Source organism: Schistocerca serialis, chromosome 2 (genome assembly GCF_023864345.2).
Source record: "Schistocerca serialis cubense isolate TAMUIC-IGC-003099 chromosome 2, iqSchSeri2.2, whole genome shotgun sequence".
Lineage (NCBI taxonomy): Eukaryota > Metazoa > Arthropoda > Insecta > Orthoptera > Acrididae > Schistocerca > Schistocerca serialis.
In genome coordinates, this window is record NC_064639.1 from 1,017,956,417 (window position 1) to 1,017,968,979 (window position 12,563).

At 41.2% G+C, this 12,563-nt stretch overlaps 1 non-coding gene across 1 annotated transcript; it reads left to right on the top strand.

Moving 5' to 3' along the window:
- The first annotated feature begins 6,358 nt into the window (after positions 1 to 6,358).
- Positions 6,359 to 6,432, top strand: Trnat-ugu (transfer RNA threonine (anticodon UGU)). The gene has a single exon. It is a non-coding gene; the product is annotated as a tRNA-Thr (tRNA).
- Positions 6,433 to 12,563: the final 6,131 nt, after the last annotated feature.

Below are 12,563 nucleotides of genomic sequence, written 5' to 3' on the forward strand. Positions count from 1 at the left end.
GGAACTACAGTGCAGTCTTCCTCTGTGAAACAGCTTTGGAAAAAGACATTTAGTATTTCGGCCTTTGTCATCCTCTGTATGAGTACCATTTTGGTCACAGAGTGTCTGGACATTTTGTTTTTATCCATCTACCGCTTGATCTTCATACATCAGCACTAAAAATTTAATCGTGCCCCATGAACACAATGGATCTACAAAGCAAGATGCACTGATACGTATTACTAATACTAGTTAGCGTTTTCTGATGTTCAATTTTTTTCCAATAATTACTTGTGAGAAAGATAGGTGTCGCAACTTGGAGCCCATGACGGCCTCCGTATTTGTTACAATTATCAGTGTGCGATATTCTCCACTGAAAAAATGCAGTACCCTTATGGACTGTGTTCATTGGCATCAGTTGCATACTAAAGGGTTGTAGTGTTAACGATCAGATGGCGCTCTGAAGGCATGTGCTGAGTTTAGAAGTGTATTGTGTATGGAACAATGAGTCTAGGGTACAACAGTGCCCTACCAACAAGTACATACTCAGTTGAACAACTTCAGCCATTTGAGCAGAGTCGCATTATAGGCCTGCAGGAAGTTCGATGAAAGTGTCGAATGCTTGTTTCACATCTTGGGGACAATATACAGGGTGTTTCAAAAAGGACTCTACAAATTCGAAAATCCGTATAAATTAATTTATAGTATCTAGAGAGGTGATTGTAGTGTCAATTTGTAGGAAAATACATCAAGCTTTGTCTCAGGTAGCTTGCTAGTGCCTAATCGCACCGTAAGGAGCGCTAGTCGCAGCTGTGTTAAACATGGCTGCCTTCACCGGACCCAAGCGTGCTAGCTGTGTGTTTAGGTTTGAAGAACCGACAACAACAGTTCAGCGTAAGTACGCTAAAGATTCTCCTAGAGGGCTTGCAGTTTGTGAGTGGCATAAATGTTTTGTAGAACAGGGTGCTCGTAAAGATATGAGAAATTATCACGTCGTCCAAGCACATCTGATGACATCGTTGAGCGAGTGAGACAATGTTTTGTCAACAGCCCTACGAAACCGTGCATCTCGCGAACTGCAAATCCCACATACGACTGTTTGGCATGTGTTGCGGAACCGTTTTGCGTTTCAAACCGTACAGATTGACGATCGTACAAGCAATAAAAGACTCTGATAAAATTGCTCGCAAGAACTTCTGTGTGGATATGTTAAATCGATTACATGAGGATGAATATTTCTTGGACAAAATCTTTTCTGACGACTGGACTTTTCACTAGCAAGGTGTCCGCCCCTGGTAGCGTGATAGAATGTCAATCCTAAGGACCTGGGTTCGATTCCCGGCTGGGTCGGAGATTTTTCTCCGCTCAGGGACTGGGTGTTGCGTTGTCCTAATCATCATCAATTCATCCCCATAGACGCGCAAGTCGCCGAAGTGGCGTCATATCGAAAGACTTGCACCCAGCGAACGGTCTACCCGACAGGAGAACCTAGTCTTACGACTAGCAAGGTTAACACACATAACTATAGAATGTGGGGCAGTGAACGTCCACATCAAACGTTGCAACATGTTTTTGATAGTCCTAAACTGAACGTTTTTCGTGCATTGTTTTTCGTGAGAGAACCATCAACGGGATAGTGTACCTGGATAGGTCACAACAATTTTTGATACCACTGATCAATGAGGATGATTGAGAACGAAATGTGTACATCATGCAAGACGGTGAACCACTCCACTACCTGGCCGACGTCCGGGATTTTCTCAGTGAGCACTTTCCAGGTGAATGGATTGGCTGTGATGCGCTACTTGCGTGGTCCCCATGTTCCCCAGACCTGACACCACTCGATCTTTTTTATGCGGATTCATCAAGGATATCGTGTTTGTACCTGTTGGGCCAGCTTCTCTACCTGGACTTAGAGCAAGAATTTACGCCGCCACTGAGGCCGTTACACCTGCAATGCTAGAGCGACTCTGGGAAGAAATTGACTTCCGATGGGATGTGTGCAGGATAACTAATGGAAGCCATATACAACATCTTTAGTTTATGGTAAAAAAAGTGATGTGTTTACCTACAAAACAACACTAAACCCAGCTCTGTATCTTATTTCAATACATTTATATGAATTTTTTAAGTTGTAAAGTCCTTTTTGAAACACCCTGTATAGATGGTGTGTCGCAGCTTTCTGCAGTGGCCTGTGGAACACTCCCACACTTGTAGACTAGTCTGTGGACGTACACGTAGCACACATCAAGGTCGACGCATTGTTAGGAGACCTGTGGCAGACTGAACATCAACCAGGGAAGAAATCTGGGTACATGTTGCACCTGCTGTATCATTAGGCACCACTGGGAAACGTCTGCTTGCAGCAGGACTAAGATCACACGTGCCTCTGGCCAGGCTATTACCGACACCGCAACGCCGCCAAGCTCGGTTAGTCTGGTGTTGTGAAAGAGTCGCCGGCCGGAGTGGCCTTGCGGTTTTAGGTGCTACAGTCTGGAGCCGGGCGACCGCTACGGCCGCAGTTTCGAATCCTGCCTCGGGCATTGATGTGTGTGCTGTCCATAGGTTAGTTAGGTTTAATTAGTTCTAAGTTCTAGGCGACTGATGACCTCAGAAGTTAAGTCGCATAGTGCTCAGAGCCATTTTTGAAAGAGGCGACTGGAGAGTGGAAGTTCTGTCAGTGGGCGAGATGTGGACGTAAAAATGTACGGCATAGACCTGGTGAGTGGCCTATTCCAGGCGTATTCGCCTGCGTTACACGGGTCACTCTCCAGGCTTCACAGTCGTATTTGATGTTTGTACAGGATAAAGTAACCAGAACCCGCCACAAGCTGCACAGTCTCTTATACCCGCACTACTTCCATTCCTTCAATAGGAAGGTGACCTGTTTTTTAGCAAGACAATGCAGGGCCACATGCGGCAGCAGCGACGCCAAGTGCTCTTCATGGCGTACAAGAACTACTCTGGCCAGGAAGATAACTAGATCTCTCGCCAGTTTGACGTTTACGGGACACGATGAATGGAGAATTTACTCCTTCTCCAGAGACTGCAAGAGCCATTGCCGAATTGCAAGAAAACGTGAAAGGTGCTTGGAATAGTCTGTCGCAGGATGCCTTTCGGCACCTTACGATCATTTGCACGTGAGAATACTTTCCGCGTTGTACCATGTATTGATGCAACTGTTTTGGCACGCTTTACTGTGGCGCGTGTATTTCATTTGATCTGAATTTGTTATCATATACTCCTAAAATAATGTACTATCTGATATATCAGTTGTAAAAAAAATGATCTTGTCTTTCATGGTGCTGCATTTTCGTCCAGCAGTGTATGTGTTCCAGGGTATTCAAACAGTTTTTCGTACTTTAACTGAATTATAAAAAAAACGAAACAAAGATTACATTTTACCAACACATCAACGTTAAGATCATTAGAGACGAAGCACCAGTTCGCATAGAGAAAATCTGCAGATCGTCCGTGGTGTCCTCTATGGAACGATTCCACCATTCAGCTAGACGCTACCGCGGTAAAATCTTGTAATGGGCACATATAACAGCTCTTCGTCAGATTTTACAAAGAGACCTGCCATCATGAATATTTCCAGATATTATTATATCAAATTATTGTTTTTCATTTTCAGGTTATTCTTAAAACAAGTTAAAAGAACTTTAGTCAGATAAACAAATTGACTGCAATTTATGAATTACTACACCGAACAGCTGAACCAGAGCAACTCCAAGATGAACACTCGAATAATGAGTTAATTACTCCTGCTAGTAACAGATATATATGAACAGTTTCATTTATGTAATAATATCGTTAACAACAAAGCTTCACCTGCATTGGGGAAATAATACAGCTTTGGGTTACTACACAAAATTTATTTCAAAAGGCAAGTGTAGAAAACGTACACCAATAATTTGTGACAGCTTACTGACAGACGGCTTAGTGACACCAATAATAATTTTGAAAACAAGCGAATTGGGAGAAAGGAAAACAATGATAATGTTCGGTAGAAAATAAATTCCGTAATTTCGTTAGTAAGCAGTGCCAGATATTAAGCATTAACGTCGAATATGGATTCACATTTTTAACAAACGAATATGAGTAAATTAATTAATTACTCATGTATCTTGACTTTTGCATTTAATTAGAATGGCTTCCTATCGAATTATATAATGCATGAAATTTGAAATTTAATTTTTAATAGCAATATCTCGTAATTAAAGCAATTCACTGGTGTCATAAACCGAATATTCTGGATCGGTACCTATACAACAAGCCACAGACATATGACAAACAGTGTTTTGTACTTCGTGAGTTACAGTGATCATTCAGAGCCCCTCCATAAGGAGAACTCAAATTCCTGATGTATCCAATGATATCCTTTGTATCACTTAAGGAAAAGCTTAATAGTCACGCTTCTTAGCATAGAAGCAGTCTAATATGAAATAAGAAAGTGTTTTTAGAATACTGATACACTCTACAATTCCTGATTGTTACGCTACGGGGATGCTGTAGAAACATTCAGCCCTCATAATTTCCTTGTCTGCACCTCTTCAGATCTTGATTACAACTGCAAGCCACCAACAGATCATGATAAATCTGAAACTGAAGAGTGTTTGGACATAGACCATCTATTACATCTGTCATCGTTCAATTTCTAAACATTTTCCCATTGAAGTTCTTATCCCACAGATAATTGCGAGGGCGAGATTGTAAGGAAAAATATTGTTTCAGGTCCCGACGATGAAGAAGTCAGTGTAATGGTTTTATTTGTGTAAGTGGAAACCTTTATATTCTGTTACTTCACATGGAAATCTGTGGTGAATGTGTTATAGAAGCATTTTTGTAATCCACACCAGTGTATACTCACATTGCCATGCACCTAGCCTACCTAGTGATATTCGCCTCGGCGTATGTGCCTTAAAGGGCAAGCCTCCCGTGTGGATACTGACAAGGAAATATGTTGCAATAGATGTATAATCTCGTTGCATACGATAAACAAAGAACACCTTTGTATGAAAATAAACTAATAGCTGAAATTAGAATAAGCCATTCTAAAAATAAATAGGTTTTTTTCATGGTAAAGATAAGAATTCGCACAGACCATTCTCGTATTTCACATTATTGTCTATTTCGTCTAACTTGCAAGTTTCTAGGACTCTATCGGTCGTCAAATGTAATTTCACTTCCTACAACACTTAGCCTTTGTAGTTCTTGACTCAAAACGAAATGTGAGACAGAAAAGCTTCTCAGTTTCCCGTGGTTTTTGGTGTAATGAATCTCGAACTCGGATTTGCTTTGGAGCAAAGTTTCTTAAGACTAGAATTCGGCTGTGAAGTTGAAGCAATTCGAAATGGATTTGTAGCTATCAACTGCATCCCCAAAAAAACAACAATGCCGTACTTAAGAGTGAAATGGATCACGATAGTCAGCTTAGCAAATGGATATGACAAAAATGCAGACATGATCTTTGATGACACAAGAACTAAAGTGAATGTTGATACACTCTATCGGCTAACAAGGAAAGGAAAGACAAATCGCTGATTCATCGCTTTCTACAAGAACATATTTTCACATTTGTGAAAATCCTAGTTTTCTGAAGTAATTTTTGTGAATCCAGAAAAGACTGCTGCACATAAAGAATGAATGCCATTATTTAAAAATGGAATCAGAAAATGTGTTGCACTTCTATTACTGGGCTGGCTAAAGTCTGAAAAGTCTACAGAAGTGCAAGACTGTCCCCTACTTTATGTAAGAGAATAACTAACTGATCCTATACGTTTTGCGTAAGCTGTTTGTAGGTTTTAACGTAATGGTAAATTACAAATTTCGGTTTTGTTGTTACCTTATGTAAAGAAAACACATCTTTCCAAAATTTTTCCATGGGAAGCAACCAAAATGTCTGAGAGAATATTTGTTTTCTGAAATACCTCAAACAGAAAATTCGTTAAACATAGATCTTCGAGGAAAGGTAGGGCACAAGCATCATCCTCCCATTTTATATATGAAGACAGTAACTGTTCTCAAAGAACAGATACTGTAGATGACCGTGCAGCTTTTTCCTGGAATACAGTTAGTCATCATTTATTCCAGGAAAAAGTTGCACGGTCATTTACAGTATCTGTTCTTTGAGAACAGTTACTGTCTTCATATATATATATAGTTAAAGGCTACCCAGCCATTGACCTTCGTCTGTGCGAATGCGCACAGGTTGCCCAAACTCTTACGGGAATCGCCAAAGCGTGCGCGAGTAATGAGTCTATGGGCAAATGTCTATAAGGTACATTACATAGGTAGAATTGTGGACAGTTGGGAATGTGATTTTCACGGGGAGCGTGCAAGGGATAAGTACGTGCAGTCGCGCTATTCATCTGTGTCCTCGGTGGCTCAGATGGATAGAGCGTCTGCCATGTAAGCAGGAGATCCCGGGTTCGAGTCCCGGTCGGGGCACACATTTTCCGCTGTCCACATCGAGATATATCAACAACACCTGTCGGCAGCTGAGGGTTTCAGTTAGTCATCATTTATCCTCCCACTTGTCGTATTGTAGCAAATTGTCTGCGGAGCAAATCAGTAAATTGAACCATCTGTTACCTTTCATAAGCTACTCGTTTGTACATAACGATGCACCTACAGGAGAATTCCTCCACTAACACAATGAAATTTCACAGCAGCAACTGAAGACTTTTAAAGAGGCGTATTATCGATGACGAATAACCCTGAAAATCCTGGACAGTTATTTTCTAACGCAATACTGCTTATGTTTCCACAAATTTAGTATCTATAGCCAGTTCCTGTCCATATCAACGCCATCTCTTTCGAAATTATTAATAAAAACTTTGTTGACTGGGTCCATATTGGTAAGCTATCCTTGGCACTCTGCCATTTGTTTAGTTGTTTACGTGCTACTTCTATACTCTTCGTCCATATTTAATTTTATTGTTTTTATTTCTTTAGTACACATCTTGGAATAGTAATCCACGACTGAGCTGAGAAATTTAACCATTTTCGCCTTTATATGAATATTATTATACCTCCATCGTTAACTATGTCTACCCACTACAAAGGAGTGCTGGTAATCTAAAGTTTGAAACTTTTGGTTGATTTTTAGTGAAGCTTTATTTCTTACACATCATTAATAATCATCTCCAAAGGCAGCAGCTAGCAGTTGTAAATATTAGCAATCCATCTGTTTAATACATCGCGGTTGCAAATGTTTTTGTTAGTAATCCATTTTGTGACTGGTTCGATGCGAACCCCCACAACTTCCTGTCCTGCGTCAACCTCATCTTCGCATTATGCTTATTGTGACGACGATATGATCGTGAGAACGACTGACAGTAAGCTGTTTAGCGACCGAAATAAAATGTAGTGAGATGAGTGTGGATAAAGGTCGCAAAATAATTAAAACAGGAACAGCAAATAAAAACTTTCTCACACGCACAAGCGCACGCGCAACAACGAAAATCACGTCGTCATATCTACTATACAGTAAAAAGGGAAAATACGGTGAAAACAGTTAAAAGAAGATGGCAGATTGCTGTGGCTGGTTGGTCGGTGGAATAAAAGGGGTGAGCCAGCAACTGTGAAACACAGCAAAATCTCCAGCGTAAAAGCTTAAGCCAGCGTTCCACAGAATTTTAAAAGTTTGATCACACTCGTCATCAGATAAAACAGAGGGCACAGACCCACCTAAATTTGCTTTCACCCGCTTATTACCAAATAAAAGGCACTCAGTTAAAATGTGGAGTACAGTCCTCTCGCCGGAGAAAAAAAGGACGGTGCCCGATTGAAGGCAGATCAGGCTACCTCATCCCATCAGAGTGACCGGCATGAGAAACATCATAGCTGGATAGTTGGCTACATCATCAGCAGCAGGTTGTTTGTCACTGCCGGTCACTCGTCTTCCCACATTTGGATGTATCTGTGACTCACCAGCGAGACGACAGGCTGCCGAAGAATGGGGCATTGTGTAACCTTATGCCCCTGCAGACCTCCTTACCGGTTTTGTCTACCTTGTCATTTACCAAACTCCCTGGTGACCTGGCACCCAGCAAATGTCAGTTCCTGCCCCAGCCGCTGTATGTGGTAGAGATGGTCATGCTAGAGCTGGATCCTTTTCTCTGCATCTACATGTGCACCGCCAGTCGTTGATATATCTCGGCTACTTGCCACGTAGACGTAACCCACAATCCAGCGTGTGGCCTGCTTAGAACTCCTCAGCGAACTCCAGAACAGCGGATACGATTTCCTACCTTCCCATAGGCGGCAGCAAGATTGCCAACAGAGGTTTCTGGCTACGCGGATCCACTTTCCTTCGCGGTGTCACCTGTGCGTAAATAGTTCCAGCAGTGTCCTGGTGCTTCCAACCTACTCAGACCGGCGCTCAGTAACGCCAGGCTAGTTTGTTCCTAGCAAGCTATTACGGCCTGGCACCGACTGCAGAAGCGGTCGGTCAGTGTCACTTAGGGACCTTCACACTGGAGGATCTTCGACGTCTATTATTCTGCCAGAAACCGTCAGTAAGTGGAGCAGCCATTTCTGTCGTCTGACCACACCGAGGCAGTGTTGTACTCTTAAAATTTCAATTCATACTGTATCTAAGACAGTGACTTTAATTCTAGTTTTTCAGACTTCGGCCTTACGCCAATTAAATGTACTTTGCCTGTGTTTACGGAGAACGATACTAAACAGTGAACTCCTATTGGGCTACTAATTTCAATAGTGAATCCAAATCTTAAACTTTCGGTTATTTCAGTTTTGACCTTCTGCTAGTCAGTCATGAATGTACATAACTTTAAAACCCTTATGTATTTAAAATGTTGAAAAACTGAAAATCAGAAGTGCGATCTATCGTCTTCTCATAACAGTACTTGCACCCAACGGCTTCAATTACTTTTTGGATGTATTCGAAAATCTGTGTTTCCTACCGTACAACTCCCTCTAGTACCATGGAAGTTATTCCTTCATGTAGTAACAAAGGTCCTATCATTCAGTCTTCTTCTTCTTCTTCTTCTTCTTCTCAGTGTTCTTCAAATGCTCCATTTATCACCGATCCTGCGGAGAACCTCTTCATTTCATATCAGTCCACATAATTTTCAACATATCTCCAAATCACCATATCTCAAAAGTTTCGATTCTCTTCTTTTGCGATTTTCCCACTGTTCATGTTTCGCTTCCGTTACAACAAAGTACATTTTCAGTCAATTAAGGTCAATTTTTGATACTAGAACAGTTATATTTATAAAACAATTTTTTCCACTCCAGTCAAAAAAATGTGTTCAAATGTGTGTGAAAACGTATGGGACTTAACTGCAAAGGTCATCAGTCCCTAAGCTTACACACTACTTAACCTGAATTATCCTAAGGACAAACACACAGACCCATGCCCGAGGGAGGACTCGAACCTTCGCCGGGACCAGCCGCACAGTCCATGACTGCAGCGGCTGAGACCACTCGGCTAATCCCGCGCGCTCCAGTCACTTTTTACGAAACATCATCAAGTGATTTACAGTTACATGTACGGTAATCTGCTGTGATGTGATTTATTTGCTGGGTGAGCCAGTGAGTTTACGTAATGAAATTTAATCATTTTTTCTGGCACACAAAATACAGTAATAAACACAATATCATCATTTAACACTTTCAGATTCAGTTGTTTACAACACATACGTCCCACGAACATTTAAATCACTGATCACCATCGTTAACTGATTCACAGTATTGGACTTAAAACGACATACACACGACAGACCCATACAAATGCACCACGTTGGCAAGCAGTGCATATTAGTATCATTCGTCTTCATTTGATAGTAGTTACCGTAGTATTGACAAGTGGAGGATAAAGTACTTCAGCAGAAGAATTTCTTGCTAAGCGATTAATGGTTCTTAGATCAACCAGTCCTTAATTATTTAGTAATTGAGATCGCTATATAGGTGTAATGTGGATGTTAAGATTCCATTCCTAATGAACTAAAGCAGAACGTAGATATCATTTGGTATTGTTTTAATAAGATAAGAAATGTATCTATTATGTTTCATGTACGATCGTGTTACGACATGTGATCTCATGAAGCTCTTTAACGAAATCCCACTTTACTTGAGTTTGTATTTTGAGCCCTATCTATTCGACTCCATTGTGGGACAATGTTTTAGAATGATGATCAAACTATGTTGCCCGTGAAGGCCACCTGAAATTGGCCATTGAGATATCATCTGTTGGATAGTAAACAAAAGAAATGCTATGTGATCAAAATGTGCTTGTTTTAGACGATCAATGTCTATGAACTATCGAGTTGGGAATTTATTTAACCAAATATATATGAAATGCTCCATTGATGTTGGAAACAAGACGTATGGTACTGACATTATACGTTTCTGTCAAGTGCTGTGCAGAGCCCTACATTTGGCAACAACTAATTATGAATGCAAAGACGTAAAAGCAATAAATAGTATTCATCCATATCTTCAGTTACTGCGTATCTCCTAAATGAGTGACACGTAATAGTAATTATAAAAATAACAGTGTTGACATTCCGCCGTAAAACACTAAAAACTTGTTTCGAGCAATTTCAAAACCTCCTCTATTGCTGTTTGAACTTCGAATTAACTGCCCATCATTCGACTTTTTGTGTAGAACTATCAGGTCACTCTATGTGCAATTGTATATTTTGCAAAATTTCTACCTTGCAATTATTTGAAGTTAACACGGAGGGGCTATAGAAGTAGATTGTATAGACACACAACTGTCGGTCATAGCAGAAATGATTAACCATGTAGTAGATGAAAAGGCCTAATTTGGGTTCCCATTACGCCTTTTATAAGTCAATGCTCACTTGTTGACCAACATCGTATAATCCGCAGTGTTTGATGAATAGACGGAGTCTTAAACTGAATACTGGAGGCGATACTTGGAAATATTCGTGTGAGACCAGAAGTACTGTCTGCCACATACTTGATATGGCTGGCAGAGTGAAGATGTAGATGACCCTACAATGTGAACTTACATTATTTTATGTTAATTTGGAACTGAAATATAGAATTTCTAATTTAGATCTTAAGCACCCGTGGTCTAGGGGTAGCGTCTTTGATTCATAATCAAATCGTCTTCGGTCCCGGGTTCGATCCCCGCCACTGCCTAAATTTTGATAAATAATCAGCATTGGCGGCCGAAGACTTCCGGCATAAGAAGTCAGCCTCATTCTGCCAACGGCCTTGTCAAAGAGGGCGGAGGAGAGGATAGAGGTTCAGGGCACTCTCTTCTCCTAGGGGTGGGAAATTGCCCCTAAAGGCGGAAGAATCAGCAATGATCAACGACATGAGAATGCAGAAGGCAATGGAAACCACTGCATTAAAGACACGTAACGTGTATCCACAGGACATGTGGCCTGTAACTGAAGAAGTGTCATGATGATCTCTCCATTGGCAAAAGATTCCGGAATAGTCCCCCATTCGGATCTCCGGGAGGGGACTGCCAAGGGGGAGGTTACCATGAGAAAAAGATTGAATAATCAACGAAAGGATAACGTTCTACGAGTCGAGGCGTGGAATGTCAGAAGCTTGAACGTGGTAGGGAAACTAGAAAATCTGAAAAGGGAAATGCAAAGGCTCAATTTAGATATAGTAGGGGTCAGTGAAGTGAAGTGGAAGGAAGACAAGGATTTCTGGTCAGATGAGTATCGGGTAATATCAACAGCAGCAGAAAATGGTATAACAGGTGTAGGATTCGTTATGAATAGGAAGGTAGGGCAGAGGGTGTGTTACTGTGAACAGTTCAGTGACCGGGTGGTTCTAATCAGAATCGACAGCAGACCAACACCGACAACGATAGTTCAGGTATACATGCCGACGTCGCAAGCTGAAGATGAACAGATAGAGAAAGTGTATGAGGATATTGAAAGGGTAATGCAGTATGTAAAGGGGGACGAAAATCTAATAGTCATGGGCGACTGGAATGCTGTTGTAGGGGAAGGAGTAGAAGAAAAGGTTACAGGAGAATATGGGCTTGGGACAAGGAATGAAAGAGGAGAAAGCCTAATTGAGTTCTGTAACAAGTTTCAGCTAGTAATAGCGAATACCCTGTTCAAGAATCACAAGAGGAGGAGGTATACTTGGAAAAGGCCGGGAGATACGGGAAGATTTCAATTACATTACATCATGGTCAGACAGAGATTCCGAAATCAGATACTGGATTGTAAGGCGTACCCAGGAGCAGATATAGACTCAGATCACAATATAGTAGTGATGAAGAGTAGGCTGAAGTTCAAGATGTTGTGTCTAGACAAGACAGCATAGACACAATGAGAGGAAGCCGAAAGGCACGCTCTACGCTCACGCAGATGGGCGTGAGGTCTGAAACAGGATACGTATTGAATGCTATAAAGAAAAGTACGTAGCTTCTGGAATACTTAACTTTAATCCATCCTTTTGGTACATCTGGAGCTTGTGGCGATACAAGTGAGACTCTTTAGCTACATGCAATGTTACTAATGGCACCTTGCTAGGTCGTAGCCATTGACTTAGCTGAAGGCTATTCTAACTATTGGCTCGGCTAATGAGCAATGCTTCGTCCATGTAGT